Source organism: Rhinolophus hipposideros, assembly GCF_964194185.1.
Source record: "Rhinolophus hipposideros genome assembly, chromosome: 6".
NCBI lineage: Eukaryota > Metazoa > Chordata > Mammalia > Chiroptera > Rhinolophidae > Rhinolophus > Rhinolophus hipposideros.
This window is the reverse complement of record NC_138052.1, coordinates 22942084-22968053: the sequence shown is the minus strand read 5'-3', so window position 1 is coordinate 22968053 and position 25970 is coordinate 22942084. Positions and strand designations below refer to the sequence as shown.

Sequence of the window (25970 nt, the reverse complement as noted above, 5' to 3'; positions counted from 1 at the left end):
ATACCATTCAAGAAAAGGCACATTTTGAGGAACACGAAGAAAGTACTAAGGAGATAAATAAAACACAAATAAGATAATATAACTACATGTAATTATATTCGTATCTATATCACATGTTAATACGATAAACACTCCAATTAAAATTGTTAGAATGGATAACAGGACTCATATATGGGCTACCTGTAAGTAATGTAGTTTTTTTTGTTGTTTGTTTCTTTGTTTTTTTGTTTTTATATAAAGACACAGAGAGGTTGAAGTTAAATTGATGGAAAAAATATATCAAAAAAACAGTAATCACAAGAAGGCTGATATAGCTAACAAAAAATCTGATCAATAGACTTCAGTACAAAAAAATCTTATTCCACATGAAAGGGAGCATTTCATAATGATAAAAAAGTCAATTAACATTATTGCATATCAGACACAAATGTTTTTGTACCTAATAAAATACTTTTTCAATAGAAGAAGCAAATTTTGCAAAATTAAAGGTAGGAATACACGATTACCCAATCATAAATGAGATTTGTATACACCTTTCTCGTTAATTGATAAAGAGTAAAAATTGCAGAAAATATTTTAAACTATTATAATATTAAAAACAAAAAATCATAATTTAATGTATGTAGGTAAAGTGATGTTTACAAGAAAATTAAAAACTTTAAGTCCTTATTTAGGAAAGAAAAAAAAGTCTAAAATTAATAATCTAAAAATCTTTCCTAAGTGCTGGATAAAGATAGCAAAGTAAAATCAGAAGAAGTAGGAGGAATGAATTAAACAGAAATCAACTAATTTGCAAATAGCAATAGAGAATATTAACAAAGCCAACAGATAGTTCTTCAAAAAAGTCAATAAAATTCAACAACTTCTAACGAAGACAAAAATAGAAGGAACGCACATTTTTAGCATCAGAAGTGATAAGTCATTAGAGACATAAATGGTTTGCTCTAACCTTGCATGGCTATTTAAATTTAAATTCATTAAAATTAAATAAAATTGAAAATTCAGATTTTCATTCACTCTAGCCTCATTTCAAGATCTCAGTAGTCACATCTGTGCTAGTAGCTACCATATTTGGCAGTTCAGATGCAGAACATCTCCATCATCAGATAAAATTTTATTGGACAGACAGCATTGCCCATTTAAAGAAATAATAAGATAATATTATAAACAAGTGTATATCAACAAATTTGACAACTTAGGAGAAATGGACAAATGGACAAAAAAAGTAAACATTTCAAAGGTACATTAAAAAAAAAACAACACAATTTGACAAAATGTAACCCATGATGATATGTATCCCAGCAAACTAGGAATAGAACTTTTTCCTTCTATCACTACCATCAAAACCATCTACCTTGTACATCCTATGTGTTCTTCCAATCTTTCCTTCATACTGGGCAAATCTTTCTAAAATATTGCTTTAATCAAGTTATCATAAAGGGTTTTAGTATTGCCTCATTTCCTACAAATCAGGTGGTTATTTTTCACTAAAATCCAGTGCTTAATTGAGTTTATTGTTTCATTCATTAGTTTATTCATTTATTCAAACAATTATTGTGTTTCTTAACCTCAGTTAACTCATCTGTGAACTAGTCCTTGCTTTTCTGTTGCACTGCTGGAGGAAGGGAAAACTAAATAAACAAAAAAACAAATCACACAAAGTGAAAATATACAAAAGTAATCATGCAATTAGAATCCCTCTGTATTTTTATTTTTGAACTTCAAAGAAATATTTCAATGTTTCCTGACTCATCTGTTATTTGGGTTGTCCCCAATAGATATCTCTAACTACATTCTTTTTGAATCCCTGACTATACTATCTTCTCCTCAGTTGTCAGCATATGACCTCATTTAATTTTTCCAAGAAAAAATAATAGAAGCCAAACAGTAAGTGTTTTTACAATTTAGCATTATCTAAAACAATAATGGTGCAACCATAATTATAATATTCCTTTTCTTTCTGTAAAAAGATGTGTTATTCCTTCTTTTAAAAGTGTCCTTCTTTGACTATTCTCTCACTTATCTCCAAGAACTTTGCTCTGTCAACATTCTTATTTCCCCTAGATATCTAATCTATCATGTCACTCTCTGAACCATTCAATGATTTCTTAAAACCCTCATGATACTTTCTTAATTCCTTAACATAGTTTATGAGCTTTTCTAACTTATTTTGTTTCCTTCCCCATAATCTCTATTTTAGTCAACTCAAACTTTTCTTACCTGCCTGGTTATGCTGTGTCCTTTCTCAGTTTTGGATCATTTTTACAACCTGTTCTCTTTATAGACTGTCCTCTCCTCCTCTCCCCCACTCTGTCTGGTAAATTTCTACTTAGAATGTAGGTCTCACCTTAGATGCAATTTACTCCAGGAAATCTTCCCCAGACCACTACTAGTATTTCCCACTGAACCCTATTTTTCCCCTATCATAACACATACCATCTGGTATTGTAATTACTTATTTGTCTTTACCCCTTGAGCCTGTAAATGCCATTAGTGCAGATAACTTATGGATAAAATGGAATACATGAACTGTAGATGGTTAAATGCACCACGCTAGGTTATCAGGATAATGAGATGAAAGGCAGAATCTCTGCTCTCAAGACTTAACAGTCTAGTGGAGGAGACAGATATTTAAACAAACAATGAAAATATTTATATAAATATTATACTATGGTATCCAGCCCGTTATTTCTCAATTATATTTCCAACCACTTATATTTTTTCAAAACTCTACACCCATCAGTTATTTTATTAATGAGTATTTGAACATCTTATGTTTTTTTCCTTCCTGTGTTTTGCTTTTGCATTTCAATCTTTCCAGAAATTATGAATACTCCAAAAATTATAAACAATATTAATGACATTTCCCCAAGCTTCTCTGGACTATGCTTTATCTCCTTCCTCTGTATGACAATAGCACTGCTAGTACAACCATCCAATTATAAAACTGTTCACGTACATGAAACTTTTTAAAGGCCCATCAAGAGTACAAAAAATATCTTGCTCAGGGTTTTATCATAATTGACTTTTAAAAAAAATTGTATGCTATCCATCCCATCTATTTTCACCGTGTTGAAACCTTTGAATTCATTTTCTGTTCTCCTAATTTGCCTAAAAAGATATAAATCCCTTTTATCCCAAACAGTTGAAGACTAGTGCTTTATTCATATTATCGACTAGATTTCCATGTCCCACAAATTATAGCACGTGCTTTATACATACTCTGCTATTTAATCCTGCCAACAATTCCACGAGGCAGTTTCAACTGAAATCTTCATTCTGCCTCTGAAAAAAATAGGTTCCAGATAGGTTCAGTTGTTCTTTTAAGGTAATTCAGTAATTCAGTAATAAGCAGAAGTCACAGGGTAGGTCTAAACTCTGATTCTCACATCTTAACCACCCCCACATTCTAGTCGTCCATAATGCACATCCTATAAACTCTCCAACTCCTTGTCCTTCGTCATGATGAGCAAGTATCACCAAACAATCAGTCCATAGACTCAAGAAAACTGTACAGGTGCTGCAATATACCTTTAAAAATCCTACAAATGTTACAAAGTTCATTTTTCAGAAAAAAAAAGAGTTATTTCTTATCAAGAATCAGCACATATTTACTAACATGATCTTACTTTTTTTCCTAGAAGATTTTTACAGTTAATGTTCCTGTGATCCCTTTACAGATGAGAAACTGGAAACTTAGAAGTTCAACCACGCTCTTCAGAGCAGCTCACATAGCTAGTTAGTAGCAGACTGATTTGTGAACAAATCAACATAGCTATTGTGAAGAAATCAATTTGTCATAAAAGATTGTTTTTTTACTATACCTCACTGCCTGGTTAACCCCTGTTTTTTACGTTTTTTTTTATGTTTTTATGATGTTTTTTTTGTTTTTATGTTTTTCAGCTAGTTTAATATCTGTCATTGTTAGAGTGCAGAATATGACTGTGCTCAGAGTTCTGTTATGTAAATTTACTAATTAGGTTCTAGATAATGGGTTTAATAAATAGTATTCTGACTTTCTGTTTCTACTCCTTGTAAGAATTGCTTATGATTTTGTCAAATTTAAAGACTTTTATAAGTATAAACATTAAACTATTTTAATCCTCTACTAAGCAGATGTGGTCAAGTGCATGACTTCCTGTCACATCTGTCATGTTTGTATTAGTGAGTAGCATATTTACATTAAACTCATTTCCAACTTTTACACATTTTCATTGTCACTCTTATCCAGAATTTTCAGTTTCTTTCCTGCAAAGATAATTTAAACAGAATTATGGACCCAGGTGGGATACCTGAGATCATTACATTTGTGTCACATTCTTTCTCATGTAATAGGTAAAACTAATCAAAAGACATACTAATGTAAGATAAAAGACAGCTGCATTATTTCAACCCAGCAATTGAATTCTATCAATCAAGGTACCCTTTGCTGTCAGAAAAGAAAACTGAAAGGTTCTATGTGGATGAAAATAAGGCTTAGGGCAAATTAAAGTAAAGGACTTGATCTATAAAAGACATATACTTCTAAAATTGGGGAATATGAACTAGGAAAAGCAAACACTATTTGATAAGGTCTGTCTAGACATTGGTATCTTGAGTGTGAATATTGAATAATAAAACTGAAATGAATAACGTTATGATAGGATCAGGTAAATTCATGGAAATATAAATCAGCAAGAGAGAACAAAAATGTTGTGCCACTGTCTTTTAAGGACTGAATACAAATATGGGTTGGATCTTTATTGGGCAAACTCTCTAATCAGTAGACTACTCTATAATGCCTGCCATGAAAATCACTGTTCCTTTTCAGTCTAGTTATATTGTGAATTTCAGAAACTACCTACATCTCTTTGCATTCTCAATAAAATTCTATTTTTTTTTTACTGTTACAAAGTACAACATGCATATTATAAAAATTTATAAAATTTAGGAATGTATTAGGTTGGTGCAAAAGTAGTTCTCATTTAAAAGGTTAAAAATAATTGCAAAAAATGCAATTAAATTTCACCAGGTAGCAGTTATTCTCAGAACCAATCATTTTTAATATTTGTATTCCTAGGATTTTAAATAAGCCAGTATTAAGCATTCTCCATCCTAATTAAAAGTAAAATGAAATTGTATGTATTTATATACTGATTGTTTCTGGTAAGCTTTTTGTTTATATGTTCAGTTTTAAACAAAGCTATTCATATATGTGTTAGATTATGATTGAAGAGAAAAATATTAGGGATGTAAAAAGACCTGTTCAAAACCACAACGTATGAGAGAGTACTGATTTTCATACCATATAACTGTCTTCTACAGTTATATGAAATCAAATAGCCTGCCATATTGAAGCTGGAAGGTTTGTACTCATTTCATCACAGCCTGGCCTCCTGGGGAAAGGTGCAGTTCAGTGTCTATGCATGTATCTCTTGGAACCCATTCACAGTTTGGAAAAGTGACATGAGGTGTTAAAAGGTAACATAGTTTCCCAGGCTCTCTCTTTTTTTAAATTCTAAAATGAACCACAGTCATGGTTTTCCTTCTTAGAAAAAAAGATTTGCTTGTCCTTACTTGGGGTTTTCCTGCTGAACTCTGTAGGAGCACATTTTTGCTTGTAACGGAAGAGATGAGGAACCCAAAGTCTCTAAGCTTACACCCAGAGAGGGAATATGAATTGCTAATGAAAACTATAGTTTTCATTTGGTTTAATGAGTCTGGTTTACCTTGAGACATTAAAAGTTATCTTCAACAAAGTTTCTTAAAACTATTCTATTCTATTATCACTTCCCTCCAAAAATCACTGCTATTCAAAGTGCTGTACTTGAATAATCAGCATGTGTCTCACCTTGGCGCTTGGTAGAAATGCAGACTCTCAGGCCCACCTCAGACTTTATGAATTGTAACCTACATTTTAACAAGTTCCCTAACTGATTTGCTCTATGTTAAGTTAAGAATCTAAGTTATGAATCAGATCTCAACTTGTATTGCCTCCTTGAGGAAATCTTTTTTTTTTTTTTTTTTATTAATTAATTTATTTATTAGTTTCAGGTGTACAAAACAAGGTAATACTTAGACGTTCATCATTTATATCCCTCATACTGTGAACCCCCCTCCCCCCATCCACTATCCCTCCGACCTCACACTGAACCATCACATTATATATATAAAATTATAGTTGGCATTCATTAATGTTTAGCTTCTGATGTACAATGCCATGATCAGGTATCCACAGTATCCCTGAGGTGGTCTCCCAAATAGGACGCATGTCCATCGGATACCCAACAAAATCTTTACAACATTATAGAATACCTTCCCCAAATTAATTTTCAAAAGAAAAACCCTGAGGCCATCTTGTGGTTACCAGCTGCTTCCAAATCCCTTCACCTTTCCCCTTATTCCCAACCCCCTCCCACACACCCATCTAACCACTCTCGGTTTTTTCTCTGCGTCCCCAAAACTGACTCTGATTAGTTCATTCACATAGTCTTTTCTTTAGATTCCATATATAAGTGAGATCATATGGTACTTGTCTTTCTCTTTCTGACTTATTTCACTTAACATAATGTTCTCTAGATCCATCCATGTTGCTGCAAATGATAAGATTTCTTTCTTCTTTATGGCTGCGTAATACTCCATTGTATAAATGTACCACAGCTTCTTAATCCAGTCATCTACCGATGGGCATTTTGGTTGTTTCCATATCTTGGCTATTGTGTAAAGTGCTGCAATAAACATAGGAGTGCATACAGATTTTTGAATTGGAGTTTTGGATTTCTCCGGGTAGATGCCTAGGAGTGGAATTACTGGATCATAGGGTAGTTCCATTTTCAGATTCCTGAGATACCTCCATACTGTTTTCCATAGTGGCTGCACTAATCTGCAGTCCCACCAACAGTGCACTAGCGTTCCCTTTTCTCCACATCCGCGCCAGCATTTGTTGTTTGTTGATTTATTGATAATAGCCATTTTGACTGGAGTGAGGTGGTATCTCATTGTGGTTTTTATTTGCATTTCTCTGATGGTTAGTGAGGTTGAGCATTTCTTCATATGTCTTCTTGCCTTCTGTATGTCCTTTTTAGAGAAATGTCTCCCCAAGTTTGAGGAAATCTTTAGTGACATTTCTGATTGGGTCCAGTGGCCTCATTCATTTTCTCATAGCACGAAGTTTCTTTCATTCATGGTTCTTATACTGCAATTTTATGTTTATCAGTCTATCATTTGATTGTCTCTCCAGTAACTATCAGCCGAGGATGAATTTTGCTTTTGGTCGTCATGGTATACCTGGCACAGTGTGTTATATATCATATACAATTAATAAGTAGTGGATTAATTAATTAATTAATTAAGCCTATCATTACTGTTGTAAATATTATAATAGTTATTATCAGAATGGGTTATTATTAATGTTTTTGTTCTTGGGACTTTAAACGATATTGTCATCATTGTTATTATTATAAACACCAACCATTCATTGAGTTACTAATGTTAGAAAACATTATGCTGGAAGTTGAAGATACACATGAATATAATAAACTTATGTCTTTATGATTCAGGAAATTACAATCTGATAGACATGTCAGGATTATCACATGAAAAGACAAATGCATATGTAAAGAGGCGAAGGAGTGAACTTCAGCTCCACTGAGGTGACTGATTTTTTCCAGTCTCCAAAATAAGAAATAAAATATTTTATAAATGCACTTTTTATTCAGCAAATACTTACTAACATCTTCCATGTGTCAAACATTCTGCTAAGACATTTGAGGGTATCAGACGAAACTAATACCTGTCCTGGCAATGCTTTCACTAAATTGTTTTCTAATTTGTAATATGCCTAAAAAACTACATTTTGTTATACAAAAGACAAAGGTGAATTATCCTAGAAGTATGCTTATATTGATTCTTTTCATAGTTGCTTTCAGAATACCTATGTTTTGGCACTTCCCCAAATTGGCTTAGATAAAAAGGATATACCTTGAGACAGCTTTAGAGTATTTTTGTGACCTTCATTGTAGATGTCTAATATGCATTCCCTTGACTATGACTTGATTCCTCAAATACTCAAATATGCAAAACATTAAAAAAGTTATGTTTATTATAAATTTATTCATTTTATCTTTTCTTTTTTTGCATAATTGCTGTAAACAAGTTTTGTACAAGAGTCCTGTGTATCAAAATCTATTAATTTTAAATACCTGGTCTGTTTATCAAATCAGAGATTTTATGAAGTATGATAAAAGAATTATTCCTGATATAAATTGAGCCAGACCCTAAGTCATTCATCTGTGAACTTACTTAAAAAATCATTGCACAGATAACTAGATGTACCCCTCTCCTCCAAGAAAAGTGAACCAGATAGTTCTTCCAGCCTCACTCTTAGGTTCTGAGTGCTATGCGTGTGACTGCAAAATTAAGAATCATTAATGGAACTCAGTATAGGTCTAAATACTAGATGGAGACCGATAGTAAATGGCAGAAAGTGAAGTGTCAGAGAGGATATCAACTCAGCCTCCCCTGGGTATATTGCCATAGGGAGGATGAATAGAAGTCCAGGCATGTTGTCTCTTAGACTTGAATATATGGATATATGAGACCTATGTTTTCCTAAGCTTCAGATATTATCAACTCCTATCTGAAAAAGTAGACATGGGTTTCAGTTGGTCCTCCTTCTATGTAAATTATTCCCTAGATAAGAAAAAAAAATAACGTGATGGAGAACAACCCCTCATTATTTTAGGCATAGTGTTATACTAACCTTTCTTCCTGGGAGTAGGATTGTAGCCTTAGGTAGCTAAAACGATTTTGGGCTACATGGCAGTATAGATATACTATAGTTAATTAATAGATTGATTAATTAATTTTAAAAACAAGTCAAAGTGCAAACGCCTCTGAAGTAACACAATCCAAAGGAGATCCAAACACTTCTTCTATAAGTGAGCTATTTATACCAAGATGCCTTTCTTTGCAAATCCTGAGCAAGGAAGCCAGAGTAGCCCTGAGGATTACCTAGAATGCTTGTTAACAGGAGCTTTGGAATTTTAAGCTGACTCTCCTTGGGATTCAGCAGACCTCTTCCTTTCATTACCAGAGGTTCCTCTTCCCTCTTCTCAGATAGAGATTTGAGTCATAGCGATTCTTCCTAGAGGTAGAACACCTTTCCTTCAAAAGACTTCATTACATTTACATTATGTTTGTTCCTCTACCCTTGTACAATGCATTTAATGAAACTAAGAAATGGAAATTGGTCACAATTAGGATTTTTATAAAGTGTGACTTATGCTCAGGATTCAAAATAAATTTTCTTACTTATGGACTTTCATTAAAAGGGTAAGCTTGAATTCTTATAGTTATTTAAAATAACAGTTTCTTATTTGGGGGGATTTTAGTTTATCTTCCGGTTTGCAAACATATATTATCTCTTCCTGTGAACAGTACTTGTGGTTAATATATGAATTTTTTCCTTAGTTGTCTTTCTATTTCCTGTTTGTATAGTCCACAAAAGCTGAAATTTTAATTGTAATATCGTGGTGCAGGTAATTACAGCTTGGAGATATATTACTTAGTGTTATCTCAGCTGTATTCATAATTACACTGAAGAAAGAAAATGATGAAGCAATTAAAATACCTGTGGAAGACACTGAGTAAAAGTGTCAAACTAAGATGGTTTCACTAAAAATATAAGATCCATTAAAAATAATACTTTGTTTTATGAAATCCCTCAGGAAACACCCCAAAGAGTAAAAATGCTTGCATTATTATATATTAAAACCCTTTAGAGTCGCCATCAGGTTCCTATTTTTTCCAATTAATAATTTTGATATAAAAGTAATTCATGTTGAGTATTTTAAGGGCTCTCAATTTTTTTCAGATACCTTTTCTGTTTCTATTGTGGTGATCATGTATTTTTTTCTTTATTCTACTGATATGTATTACACTAATTGATTTGTCATTAATAAACCAACCTGCCTTTCTTGTATACAGTCCCACTTGGTTATGGAGTATCATCCTTATTATGTTGCTGGATTTGGTTTGCTAATATTTAGTTGTAAGTTGTTGTGTCTATAGTAATTGACTTTTTGTTTTGTAGTTTGCTTTACAGTGATAGTGTCTGTAGTTTTATATTCTTATGCTTTGTTCTGGCCTTGATATCACCATAATACTGGCTGAGTTGGAATGTATTTTTTCCTATTCTATTTTTTTCAAAAGTTAGTAAAGAATTGATATTAATTCTCCTTTAAATGTTTAGCAGAATTCACCGATGTAGCTATCTAGGTCTTGGCATTTCTCTGTAGGGTTTTATTTTTTCATTGTCTTGTTAAGAACACTAGTTTATTTAATTTTTATTTACTTATTTTTTTTATTAAATTTATTGGGGTGACAATTGTTAGTAAATTTACATAGATTTCAGATGTACAATTCTGTATTACATCATCTATAAATCCTATTATGTATTTCTGCTTCCTGGTTTCGTGTTATTATTGTGTTTCCCTGAAAATAAGACCTAGCCCGACAATCAGATCTACTGTGTCTCTTGGAGCAAAAATTAATTTATATAATTATAAATCTTATATAATACAATTCTCTTATATAATACAATGCAATACAATACAATACAATACAATACAATACAACACCAGGTCTTATATTAAGTTTTGCTCCAAAGGACACATTAGGGTTGATTGTCTAGCAAAGTCTTATTTTCGGGAAAACACAGTATTGTTATACAGATTACGTTCTTGTGTTACAAGACCCACAATACATTAATATACATATTGGTTTTCACAATGTCTTTAAAAATTAGCTAAGAGGAAAAGGAGAATTATGCAGTTATATGTTTTATACTTACCTACATAAATATCATTACTGGTGTTCTTTCTTTTTTCATATAAATTTTATTTACTACCCAGAGTCACCTGCTTTCAACCTGAAAGAATTGCCTTTAGTGTTTCTTACAAGTTGTCTTTGCAAGCAATAAATTCTCTCAGTTTATCTGAACTGTCTGTATTTTGCCATTATTTTTGAAAGATAGCTTTACTGGATATAAGATTCTTGGTTGGCATTTTCGTTTGTTTCAACACTCTGAATATGTCATTCCACTCTCTTCTAACCTCCATTGTTTCACATAAGAAATCAGCTGTTATACATATTGGAGCTTCATTGAAAGTGATATATAGTTTTTTCTTTAGTTGCTTTCAAGATTTTTTTTTGTCTTTGTCTTTAAATTTTAACTATTCACACTGATGTGTCTCAGTGTGAATGTAAATGACTTTGTATTTAATATACCTGGAGATTAATGAGCTATTTGGATATGTTAATATTTGTCATCAAACTTAGGACTTTTTCAGTTATTATTTTTTTAAGTTTATTCTGTCCTTTTATATCTCTCCTCTCTTTTTGTATTCTCATTATTTGTATGTTGATATGTTAATGATGTCCCACATTATCTGAAAATGTTTTTATTTTTCTATAGTCTTTTTTTCTTTCAATCTTCTGATTGCATAATTTGTTGTCATGTTTGTCAGTTCTTCAGTTAGTTCAAATTTAGTATGGCAACTTTCTAGATTTTTCCTCCATTTTGGATATTGTTCTTTTTAAATCAAGAATTTCCATTTGATTCATTTCGAAAAATTACCATTCTGTTTATATGAACTTGTTGGCTCTTTTTGATTAGGCATTTTCAGAGCTATATTTATTTCTGTTTTTGAGTTTTGTTTACTATGGTATCATAAACATATCATCAAACTTAGCATTTTAAACATTTTCAAGTGTCTAGCTCTGTGACATTAAGTACATTAAGTACAGAATTTTTCAGCTCATCAAACTGCAACTCCACACAAATTAAACCGTAAATCTCCATCCCCTACCGCAACTCTGGCAACCATTATTGTATTTTATCTCTATGAATTTGACCATTCTAGGTACACATAAGTGGAGTCGTACAATATTCATCTCTTTGTGACTGGCTTATTTCACTTTGCATTACGTATTTAAGGTTTATTTTTGCTGGGGCACATGCTGTGGCACAATATTCCATTGTACGTATGTATCACACTTTGTTTATTTCCTTTTGCTTATTTAACATTTAGGTGGCTTTTAACTTTCAGTTATTTTGAACTATATTACTGTGAATAAGGGTGTATAAATACATGTTCAAATCCCTTCATTCAATTATTTTGGTCATAGGCCCAGAAATAGGATTGCTGGATAACATGGTAATTATATATTTATCTTTTTTTAAGGAACAAAAATATCATTTTCCATAGTGACTGCACCGTTTTACATTACTGCCAGAAATGCACAGGGTTGCAGCTTCTTCATATCCTTGGCAACACTTGCTATTTTTTGTTCATTTTTTTAAATTTTCTTTTTGTCATCATGGCCATTTTAATGAGTGTGAAATGGTATCTCATTGTGGGTTTGATTTTATTTCCCTAATAATTTATACACACACACACACACACATACACACACACACACATATGTGTGTGTATATATATATATATATATATATATATATATATATATATATATACATACATATATGTGGATGTGGTTGCTTTTGGTCTCTCTTGGTGTGGAAACTCTGCCGTATAAGTGGTGAGAGCAGTTGAAGCCCAGTATTCTAGTTCTGTTTCTGGGAAAGAGCTCCTATCCTATGGGTATATTCCTCCTGTTTTTAATGTGATAGTTTTGCCTTTTTCTCTGCCTTCTATTCTCTAGGTAAGAATTACTCTAGTTCAGTCTCTTCAGAGAATAAACCTTAAGTGTTCTGCTGCAAGGCTTAGAAGAAGAGATAAGAGATATAGGTCTAACTTTTCCTGTCAATCAATTCTCCTGTTTACATCCCCAATCTACCTTAGTCTTCTTTCAGGGCTATTAAGTGCCTTCCATTTCTAAGCCATTGCAGAATTTTGATATTGTATACACTTGCTTCTTGGCTCCAAGGGCTTCCATGTTGTACAACTTGAAATCCATTCATATCAAATTTTAATAGAGACCCCAGAAGTTTTACAGTGTATAGTCTGTGTGTTCGGAATACAACAGCCCTGATAATCATCCTTTCATCTCCTTCAACTCTTGGCTTAGATTTTACTTACTTAGCACTCTAAAGGACTAAGGTCAATCAGCAGTTGTTTATTGCCTCTTTACTTCTACATTTTTGTTGAATATATATACACACACACACATTTTTCTTTCTAGTCTCCTTTCCTAGTTTCTTCATGCTTATGGGTTTGTGCCTTTCTTATCATTTATTGAGGGTTTGACTAAGTGCAGAGGTGGAGAGGTATGTATAATTGTTATGCTTATCATAGTTAGTGAGCATGTTTCAGCCTAATATATGCCAGGAACTTTGTTGCATTTGCCTGTGTTCATTCTCATTGTATTGAACTTAACAGACACCTTCCAAAGGTCATCACTGCCTCCTATGGACTGGGACTAGTATGAGGGTTTAAGAGAAGGATGTTTGTCCTTTGAAGGGGGGGACCACTTTTATCTTCACTTTACAAATAGATTTAGTCACAAGTACCTCTAAGCTTCTTCACATGCAGAAATTGCCATAAGTTGTGAACTGCCTTAGCAAAAGAGAGTTCTTTATTCATGTTTCTTCACTTCCTCTTACCCAGTTGTTACTACAACGTCCATTCCATTATGTTTATCTCACATAAGCTATGTAATATGCTTATATAATTTATATATATAATCCTTCAAACATATGTTCATTTTCTTCCCTTTTACCTCTAGGCATGAAAAAATTCTTTTACTATATGTGTACAATTTTACTAGGTAATTGTATTTTTCTCAGGCCCTTGTGGTAAATAGAGTTGTTTTTTTTTTTTTTTTCCTTTAGCATAGTTTCTCAGTGTTCACAACTAAATATATTGAACCAGCAAAGAACTGACAATGGTTATCTTATTAATTAATCTAGCATATAATCCTCACTGCAAAATCAAATGCAAAATACTAAACACGATATGTAATACTGCAAAACACTGTGCCTTTATCAGCATAATACACCTAGCATTCTCAGCTTTCTTTTCCTTATCTATCCCAATAACAGTTTTTATTTCAGCAGTTATATGATACTTGACAAATCATAGAGCATATTTGCTCTCATTATGCATTTTAATTTCATAAAATTTTTTCATAAAATTACATAAAATTTTTTTTACCAAAACATGTGCTCAATTAAAAGATAAGTTTCGGAAAGATTAAAAAACTAGTCTAGAGTTAAATATCTGGTAAGAGATGTTACAAATAAATCTGTCTTCTACTTTAAGTACTAAGGCACATTTCAAGTTACTATGTGTGCCTAGTCTGTTGTTCTATATAAACAAACAATAGAAGTGAAAATGCCTGGATCCCTTTGGTGGAGATATTGTTGATTATTATGATAGTACCCTGCCAACCTACAATGGGTGTTTAAAATGTGTCAGACACTAAGCTAAATGCTTCTATTGAATTACTGTGTTAAAACCTCACACTATCCCTGTGAAGTGTCAGTAATATCATTATTCTTCTGTAATTTGTTCTGAGAACTCCACACAAGCATGCGTTGCTTTATTTTATCTTCTCATGCCCTCTTATAGATAAAACGGAAGTAAACACTTTTCTTGAACAATATCCCCACTAATAACTTATACCTACAGATTACAGGTTTCTTATTTAGCAAATTTTGTCAGTGGATATTGAAGCCAAGTCTGTCATCCAGTAAAAAAGTTAATCTTTTCTTCTTTGATTCTGCCTTGGTAAATAGATTTAATATTTCTATGTAATAGAATCTCTTTCAAAATGTGCATATGTAAATTTTAGAACTTTGAATGCTATTAAAATTTTAAAAAAATCTAAAGTTGGTATATTACTAGAATTTGTTTTAGTTGTAGAACCAAAATTAGCAGTTTCCATCCATGATTAGCCACTGAGTTGGGACGGTTTGAATTCTTTCTCTCAGTAAACCCTCAACTTGAAATTATAACATAAAATGAGAAAAATCTCTTAGCATTGGCATGGGGACACTTGCAGGGTTTTGTTTTTGTACTTTGGTTTTGCTTTTACTTAATGCATGCATTTCAAAGTATACATGGTAGCATACCTCAGAGCTATATTCCTGGCATACACAGAGAAATATATGAGAAAACAGCATGAAAGTGTGGCCGTAATTTGATTTTTCCAGATTGTAAATAGGAGAATAAGACAATATGGGAGTGGAGAAGACATCTACACTCTTAAACTTCCTCATGCGGAAGAGATGCATATCATTTCCACATACCTTTGATTAGTGAGAACTAGTCATGAGGCCCTAAGCTATTGTAAGGAAAGGCAGGACCAAGAGTATCTAACTGGGTAGTACTTCTTAGAAACACCTCTTTAGTATAAAATAAAAAGTAAAACTATTTTTGAAAAGATAGTTGTATTTCTATGTAAACTAAATGCGTCAGCATGTAATTGGTTTATTAAATTACTAATCCAATAAAATATAATATACAACTATGAAAAATAATGGGAAGATGTATGTGTTGAGTATACACACACACACACACACACACACACACATATCATTTTTTAAAAATAGTATATTATGTTTTATAAACTTTAAACTCAGTCCACAGAATATTTTCTTAAACTACATGATTAGTCTACAACTTCAATCTCATAATAGCATATCTAAATTACACAGAACTGTGCTTTTTCTTTTGAAAGAGTGCTAAACCCATAGGGATATTAATATGCAAAATAAAAACTATCAGGTGACAGCTTATTCATGTGCATTTATTAAATATAAATTTTAAAAAATTGCCTATTATTTCTGCAGGCTTTTTGGTAGGGTATTTTTTTGTTTTGTTTTTTGTTTTTCTATGCAGGCAATTGTGTTCTTTGAAACTAAATTGTTGTATTTATTTCATTCTTTCTAATTTGTATACCTTAAAATATCGTTATCACCTTAAGGACCTAGCTATGACCTCCAATTCCTTGTTGAATATGAGTGGTAGGAGCAGTTATCCTGCTCCTGTTATGACTTGTTCCTCATTCTGTGGAAAAATAATTCAATCAGGTTTACAAAATACCCTCTATTACTATATTGCTAAGCAATTTTTATTTTTGTTTTTATTGTGAATGGGTATTGCTTTTTGTTAAATGCCTTTTGAGCATCTATTGAAATGATCGTAGGTTTTCTTTTCTTTTACTCTACTGATATGATGACCTGTATTAATTGATTTTCAAATGCTAAAACCAGGCTTGTATTAATAATAAACCTCACATAGTCATAATATATTATTCTTTTTGATGTTGCTAGATTTGGGTTGTTAGGAATTTTGCCTCTATGATGTATAAAGGGAATGTTTGTCTACAGTTTTTTGTTTATTTTTGTTTTTGTTTTTTTAATGTATTTGTACGATTTTGGTGTTAGGGTGATTCTGGCCTCATAAAATGAGTTAGTAAATGTTTCCTTTCCTTCTGTTTTCTAGAAATGTTTGTGTAGAATTGGTGTTATTTTTTCTCCAAATGTTTGGTAAACTCTCTAGTGAAACCATCTGGACCTAGAGTTTTCTTTATGAACAGATTTTTAATTATAAATTCATTGTTTTTAATAACATAGGAATATTCACATTACCTGTTTCTTCTTGAGTGGCAGTTTCCATCTTTCAAGGAACTTTTCTCTTTTATCTATATTGTCAAACTTAAGAGTTGTTCGTAGTTTTTTCTTATTGCTTTAACGCTGTAAGTTCTGTTGTAACAGCCTCTCTTTCCTTGCTGATATTAACAATTTGTGTCTTTTTGTGAGTTTACCAAGGTCATAGAATACACAGTTAATATGTAAGAATCAATTGTATTTATAAATGCTATCAATGTGCAACAGGAAATTGAAATAAACAATAGCGCATATAAAAACACTCAGTCTATGAAATACTTAGATATAAAGCGAACATATATGTTCCAGCAAAACGTGCTGCTCCAGCAGAATGTGCTGGAAACTCGGGGAAAAAAAGCTCCCCCCCAAAAAAAAAAATCATCCCATATACACCATGTTTGTAGATTTGGAGACTTAATAGTGTTAAGATGACAGTCTTCCCAAATCTATAAATTTAACATAATTCCACTTAAAATCCTAGACAGATCTCATAGAAACTGACAATCTATTTCTAAAATGTTTATGGAAATGAAACTAAAATGTAAAGCAATCTTGAAAAAACAAGAACTTAGCATAAAAATTCATGCTATCAGATTTCAAAATTTATTATATCAAAATGAGGTGCTATTGGAGAAAGGATAAACATGCAGCTTAATGAAGCATAGGAGTACAGAGATGCACCCATAATTGTTTTTTAACAAGATACAAAGGTAATTAATTCAATGGAGAAGTGCTAGTCTTGCTCAATAAATGGTGTTGGAAAAGTTCAGCATTTAATGCAAAAAGAAAAAAATAAATTTTAATTCATATCTCACACTATATAAGAAAACTAACTCAAACTAAACCAAAAATCTAAACTTATAAACTTTTTAGATGGAAACATAGGAGATATTGACTTATGTAAGAATTGCTTATCTTTAACACCTGAGCATGATTTACACAAAACAGAGAATATCGAGAAATCAAATTTTATCAAAATTAAGAAATGTTTTTCTTTGTAATTCTAGTATTTGAAAAGCACTAATGAAAAGTGAAAAGAGAAGGTACAGACTGGGAGAAAATATTTACAAATCAAATATCTCATAATAAACTTGTATCCAGAAACTTGTAGCCACGACAACACAAGTGAAAACAATCATGAAAGACGACTTTCAGAACTGTTTCAGAAAGTGGCAAGAATGATGGGATAAGTTTGTTCCAAGTGAGGGAGAGTATTTTGTGGGGGATTAATGGCAATGTGTCTTTTACTGTAATATTTTTTTTTTAATTTAAACATTCACTGTATTTTTTATCACACCATATATTATAGATAAATGATAGATACATGATAGATAGATAGATAGATAGATAGATAGATAGATAGATAGATAGATGGACAGATAGATAATATTCCCTCTCAAAACTCAATTAAAGAAAACTAATAAAAATTGGTCAAAAAAATCGGACAGTCAGTTCACCATAGGTGCCTTATGACTGACAAATGAGCACATGAAAAAATACTGAATACCATTAGTCATTGGGAAATACAAATTAAAACTATAATCAGGTACCATTACATACTGATTAAAATGGCTTAAAAATTAAAATAAAATAAAAAGCTGATAATAACTACTGGTGGGCAGAAGGCCAAGTAGCTGAAAGATTTACGTATCAATAGTGGGAATGCAAAGTGGTATAGACACTTTGGAAAAATGTTTGAGAGTTTCTTATAAAATAAAATATCCTTTTACCATATAAGCACACCTTCCAATATTTATCCAAATGAAATTATAGCCTGTATTTGCACAAAAATTTTATGTAAATGTTTATAGCAACTTTATTCACAATAAAGCCAAACTAGAAATAACTCAAATACCCATCAGTTGTGAAATGAATAAACAAACCGAAGTATACTCATACAGTGGAATACTATTCATCAAATGAGGGAGAGAACTAACGATAAAATAGCATGGATGAATCTCAACAATGGTATGCTAAGAAAAGATGCTATCATCTGGATGATTCAGTATATATAACATGCTGGGAATGGCAAAGGTACTGAGACAGAAAACAGATCAGTGACCAAAAACTGACAGTAGGGAAAGGAGTTGACCGCAGAAGGGCACAGGAAAGTATTTTGGGATAATTGTCCTGTTCTATAGGTTTGATGATGGTATTGGTTACACAACTATATGCATTTTTCTAAACTCATTGAACTCTACACTAAAAAGAATGAATTTTACTACATGTAAATTATACCATAATAAAAATGGGACCAAAATAATCATTAGAAAAGCATTCCCTTAATGTTATATCTTTCTATATGAGAACACACTGAAACTTTGAGGCCAAGGTTGTAGTTTAGCACTAAGCAAATAATTCCGAAGAAATTCATGTTAGAGGTCAGAAGCAACATCCTAGTCTCTGCAAGGCAGCTCACGATTGCATTTTACTAGGCCAAGGAAACAGGGGTGAGAGGATGAATGATGTGACACAAATTATCACCATTCTAAATATGTCAAGCATATGTCCTGCTGACAAGAGGGACTGTCTGGTATGGTAAACAGTTGCATCAGATTTTCAATCCAAGTACAAAAAGTGAGTGAAATACTTATCTTTCCAACGTGCTATCTCAGTGAAAATATGTTTTTCCTCATTACTAAGATTATAGTTCCTGGTTAAAAAGCACTTTCATATAAGCCAAATTCAAGGAGTAATTTTATTACTAAAACTGAGAATGAAACATCATCCCATTTTGTAAAATAATGTCTCAATAACTCATGTATTCAGAAAGGTACCTATATCTCTTTGTATTTCCAAAGAGTTTAAACAAGTTCTAATTTCCTCTCAGGGGGAAACATATAACCTAGAAGCACATGAATAAAATTGTGTAGCTGTGTTCTCACTATCCTGCTAAGTCCAATACGCAGTCAATGTGAATGGTTTGATTATAGGTCATAAAGGCTGCCAGCATATTGCTGTTCACTACACTATGGATAAATTGATGGCTACACATGCAAGATTACAAAGAGTGGGCCTGTGGCTTAGAGATATTTACGTAAACAAAATTGATGAGGGAAGAAACCTCCTACCAGTCAAAACTTGTACTTATTATAATTGTTGGAATCTTGTCATTGTTGGAATCAGGTTATTGACTTCTGATCACCACTCTCTACTGTCCTGTTTTCTCTCTGAGGCAGGTTAGCAAAATTTATTTGTGTCCATTTCCTAGATGATAAACCTGCATACATTTATGGAAATGTATTCTAAACCCAATGCTGTTAAAAAGTGTAACAATCCCTAAAGACTGTACATGCTACTGTAAGTATTTGTGAAATTTGCTTACCTGCATTGTTAATTAGTCCATGTTTATGCAGCAAATTAATTATTGCTTCAGAGTGTAATATTTATATTTTACAGAAACAAGTTAGCCAGTATAGAACAATATTTATTTCCTATGATTACTGTTTCCATATTTGGTGGGGACTTTGCAATTAAGTAAACTGTTTCATGAGCATTTACCTAAAAAGTATCTTCTCTGGAAAACATAAAAATTTGTACAAGTGATTTGGGGGGCAAAACTCTATGCCATATAACTCCCAAAGATTAAAAGAGCAAAAGAGAAAGCTTTTCTGTTGTGAAAAGAAACAGTTCCAAATTGCCTGAAGAGTATGAAAATTATAAGAATATTGACAACATGTATTCTGTTGTGCTGAATGGATGATTATGCTTAAATGGTACAGTGATAATAAAAATAATAAGGATGATAAAAGGAGTTACCATAAGGCAGGCAATATTTTAAGAAATTTGTGACTTACCTCATTTAAACCTCATAACAACCCTTTGAGGTAGTTTCTATTATTATCTCCATTTTAGCAATAAGGAAAAATAGGTATAAAGAGTTTAAGTCATTTACCAATCACCGTGGTATTATGTCACAAACAATCCTCATGTCCTGATACCCAGGAGTTTAAAGCAACAGAAATCCAGATTTTTACTCATCAAAGTTGGGTTACGTCCAGCGGACGCTCCCCATGTGTTGTTCCATGCTCCCTCGATTTGGGGCCTCTACCCAAAGATCCTGTAAGTCTTCTACCGGATTCCCTTCATTCAGAGGGCTGACAAGTGAAAAAAGTGGAAGATTGACAGAACATTTTAGAGGCCAGTTCAAAAAGTGGCATGCACTGATTTTGCCTATATTACATTGTCTAGAACCCAGATATATGTCTCCAACCTAGTAGCAAGCCAACTGGGAAATGGCATCATTTCATGTGTCCAGGAAGAAGAAACAGAATTGATGGACATTAGCTATTCTTTACCACACTCACATAGCTTGAAATTAGTAAAACTAGGGTTAGAGCCTAGGTATTCTGGCTTTAGAGTCCCAGGCCTTAACAATAAGCCTTAACCTGTGTGCTATCGGCACACAGGAAAAAAGAAAAAATAAAGTGGTGAAAGAGATATGACACTTAATCTGAATTAATTTCCTATCCTCAAATTCTTTTTACTACTTATTAGTAACACAAATTGAGGAATCTATTTATTAAATCTATTTCTAAGTTAAAGAATGGCTTAGAAAATTAGATGCCTCAAAACTACCCACTAATTATAAACTGCTAACTTGCATTTGATAGAAAAGATATACTCACATTTTTATAATATTCCCCTGTACAACTTTGAAAAAGACACCCAAAGATTCCTTAAAAATAACAGAATGGAGTGAGTCTTCATCAATTGGATTAGATTTAATTCCTGAAATAATAGCTCCTGTCCCTTTCTTAAAAAGACACTTTCCTTTTATGATAATGCTGAGGAATACAAATTAGATACTATGTTTACATATCTGTATTATGACTTGCATATTTCTTCCCCTTAAATACTAGTGGTGTTCCTACTTCAGTCTAAGATCCAAACCAATGATAATGTTGCATGAAAAAATGATCGTGCTTCATAAAAAGCATTTTGTAAAGACCGGTGATTCAAGTACAAAATTTCTTTTCTACTCAAATAAGCTTTCCAACAAAATTAATCTGATGCATTTTTAATTACATACATAATCATTATAGTGTTGCACATAATTAAGCATAAACGGTAAGCAGTTCAAATAGATAACATTACAGTAATTAGTATTGCTTTCACAGTCAAGCCAAATTTTATTTTTTCATGTTATTAGTTCATAGTTCTTCATGATCTATTAAAAGAATCAATGTTTACCATTTCACCTGGTATCATATACTGTTTAATTGTCTTCCTATCACCTCTCTGCACATACACAAACTCTCATATTGGATAAATTCAATAAACCAACAGCTAAGTTACTCTTGTTTCTTTTGCTATTTTCAACCACCAGACTCCCACCTAATATCCAAAACCATGTGTGAAATCTGGCCTTTAGTACTCATCTTTTCCCCATTTTCTCTTATTTCGCCTCAGTTCTCCTCATAGCTTCCCTCATGTTGCTAACTTTTTTCAACACACATTGGATTGGATTGGAGAGGGCAGAAATATGGAACCAACAGGCCGTGGATTTTTTACTTTGGATTGATACAGGGGCAAAAAGGATTTGGGTTAAGTGGTTAAGTGGAAAAAATAATACATTTAAAGTACTGACTTAATATGCATGCCTTAAGGTATAGACTAAGTAAATTAGGTAATACCCCTAACTCCGTTCCCTTTATCCTATAACATATTTCAGTCTGTTTTATGAGAAAACTTTCCTGCTGCTTCTTTCTGTCCCTATCCATTACTACATTAATCTTGGTCCTCTCTGGTCTTAATTGATCCTATTAGTAAACCCAGTGTATTGTTAGGGCTTCGTTCAAGTATATTTCTCTAGGAATTTGACATTTATGGCTCTGCTTACTTCAATAAACTGTTCTTCTACCTTAGGTTTTGTGAAGCTTTCTAGGTTTTTTCATCTATATATTTGATTATTTCTCAGTTTTCTTTGTTAACATCTCTCTTGTTGACAGACTTCTATATGCAAGTTCTCCGCGTTTTAGTTTTATAATAACTGTTCTTTATAAAGGATGATTCTTCCCTCTTTGAGCTGCAATTACCAATTGTATTAAGTTGGTGCAAAAGCAATTGGGGTTTAAAATGTTAAAAATAATTGCAAAAACTTCAATTACTTTTGCACACATCTGATACATTTATGACGTTCAAATCTACATCTCCAGTGCAGATTTCTTTTCTTAGCTAGACTCAGATTCTCAGCTTTCTCCTATGTATTATCTCATCAACATTTTCAGCTAGTCAAAGGCAAATGTATTATCCCCCCACCACAAAGTTCCAGTCCTCCTATTATTCTTAATTCATTTTGTTGGTACTGTTAACTCAAGGTCATTGAATAATATTTTTACCAAGTTTTTGGCCATGTGTTCATCTAAATAATCATAGTCCTAATTTATGCCTTTGCCATTTCTCTCCATGTGATGGCTGTTCTTCCCTCACTATTTTTCCCTCATCTTTTTCTCTTCAAACAATGTAAGTCAGAGAACATCACTTCTGTCCTCCATAACTAGCAATGACTCCTGTTATCAGGACAGGATATTCTACTTAATCTAAGAATTAGTTCATTTTGACCTGGTCTGAAACAATAGTTTTAGTACCATTTCCTACCATATTGTACACTATGGTTTAGCCACACAAGTTTATTTATCATTGTCTGTACTTCTTGTATGTTTTCATGTATTTTTAATTTATTTTCTTATAGTGTCTGCTTTTTCTGGGATGCCTCTTATAAATTTTGTCTGCTTAACTCTTTCTATTTTTTTTTTTAATTTTAGCATAAGTTAAATTTCTTTCACAGCTGTTTTCTGGATCCTTACCCCTATTTTTAATCGGTGAATGAATCCTTCTTTAAGCTCAGGCCATTTGTATTTTTATTTAGCATGTATGTTGTTGTTTTTCTTCTATGAATTTTAGCTGTTGTATAACACTATTGTTCTTTCCACTTAACCCACACACTTCCACACTCGTACTCATTTAATTTGTTTAAAGCCATTTTGCATCTATGGAACCCCAGCAGAGTGTTACCATTGACTAGGTGTTCAATCAATGTTGAAATAAAGTGGCATATATATGCGAGACAATTTTGGATTGATTCCACCGTAATCAAACAAGATTTGACAACTCAATTACCCACCTTGACGATGCAAATGAACTATCTTTAAGACCTAGTTTAATTTAATGAAGTAGAAATGCCACCTGAGAGTGTTAATCCTCATCCTAGTGTTAAGCTATTTTATTGATTTATTGATTCATTCATCCTATAAAAATTATGAAACACTTCCCATTTCTATAGCACATTACTAGGCCTAGAAAAACCAAAAAAAAAGTGTATACACCATGGTTTTAACTGTCACCAGATTGTACAGTGAGAATTAGAGACATTATTTAGAACATAGTCTTTGTAGTCAGAATGACCTTGTTTTGAATGCTAGCTCTGTCATATATTTGCTGTATAATCTTGGGTTAGTATTCAACCATCAGTTTCCTCATCTATAAAATGTAACTTACAATAATATCTACCTGTTTGACTGTTGTGAGTTTCAACAATATTACATATTTGAAGAACTTGATGTATATTAGATTTATAATTTGTACCTATAGATATCAGTGGGGGAAAACCAAAATGTAAATAACTATCATAATACAAAGTGGAAATGCCATAGTTTCCAAAGAACTATATATTTCATGGTTTTTATTAATAATGTATTATTACAGACCAGATTATTAGTCTTTGTACAGTATGTAAACATTAACATTTATAGTAGCATATAATTAGCACTGACCCCAAATTTAAACCCCCAAATCAGATATAATTGATTTGTATATCGGTTAAATTTGTATCAAGGAAACAAATTATTCCAGGTTTTTCAAGGAAAATGAACTGTAATCTGAAGCACTGATTGCAATCAGAGCAGTTAAAAGTTGAAGAGGACACAACTAGTTTTAAAATTATTGTCCAGCTGTTGTGTTCTAGTTAGAGGAGAAGCCATGCTACTCGATGTGTTTGCTGGTAGCATATTGATAGAGAAAAGAAAAAGACCACAGTTGCTTCCCCAGGGCACTCCAATCTTAGGAAACTGACAAGAAGAGGAGAGACCCTGGAGAGGAGGCTATGAAATAGGAGGAAAGCCAAGTGTAAGGAGCCCTGGAAGCAAAGGGATGAATCTGTATCCGGAAGGAGTGTCTACCTGTCTACTGCTGCTGATACCATAGATAATTAAGATGAGGACTGAGAAAAGACTATTGTACTTTTCAACACTAAGGTCACGAGAGATACTTACATGCGCAATTTCTATGGAGCAATGTTTGGGAAATCTTGATGAATTGGGTTTAAGATAGAAACAAAGGGGAAGAGAGAGACAGTGGGTATGGATAGTTTCTTTTTGTGTGTGTGTTTTGTTATAAAGAGGAATTGGGCAGCGGAGAATAGTAGGGTCAGTGAGGTCAAGGTTCTTTGTTTTTAAGTTGGAGAAAATAAGAGCATGTTTGGTGCTGAGAATGAGCTAGTAAAAGGGTCAGAAAACTTTCTGCAAATGGCTATCGTAAATATTTTAGGCTTCTTGGGCTATAGGTTTTGAGGCAACTAGTCTGCTATGCCTTTATAGTGTAAAAGCAGCCATAGGCAATATTTAAATAAAAGGGCATGACTGTGTATCAGGAAAAGTTAGTTGATTAAAAAAAGACGGGAGCTCTAGTTTGTTCTAATGTAAGTTTTTTTAAAAAAGAAATGATTATTTTAGGAGGTAGAGAATAGTTGAAGTGATATCCTTGACTATGTGAGAGGGGATGGGATATGTGCACAGGAGTTGGGGTTGGGAATTTTGATTATGAGTTCAGCCACATTTGAAAAGTAAGGAGGACAAGAATATGCAGAGATGAATAAATATGAAACATAGAATCTCTTGATTGCTTCAGTTTTCTCAGAGAAGTAGGAAGCAAGATTATCATATGTGAGTGAACATTAGGAAGGAGATTTGGAGTTTTAAAAAGAGAAGATGTGTGAAATAGTTACATGAAAGAGTTGAAAAGTAATTGGGCTAAGAAAGCATTACATATAATTAATTTTTCAGTAAAATTCCAAATTTTCAGTTTGGAATGTTCTATCTATTATTTTCCACATTGGACTTTTGATTAATTTTATTATAGTTTATAATTTTCTGAAGCAACAACTAAACTGTGGCAAATATTAACATATTTTAAATCACTGTGTTTTAATCTTTAAAACTGTTATTTTTCTCCCTGGTGTGTATTTGGGGAGAGGGGGAATTATAAAAATTTGTTAATATTATTTTCAGCAAAATCAGTCGTGCATTCTATCCATAAATTTTTCAAATTTAGCAAATCTTGTTCCTGTTAGAAATTA

General features: G+C 32.5%; 1 protein-coding gene across 7 annotated transcripts in view; it reads left to right on the top strand.

Annotated features, from left to right (window-relative positions):
- The window catches only part of LRP1B (LDL receptor related protein 1B), a 1877633-nt gene that overhangs the window by 824325 nt on the left and 1027338 nt on the right, over positions 1–25970 (top strand). The gene's annotated exons all lie outside the window — the stretch shown is intronic.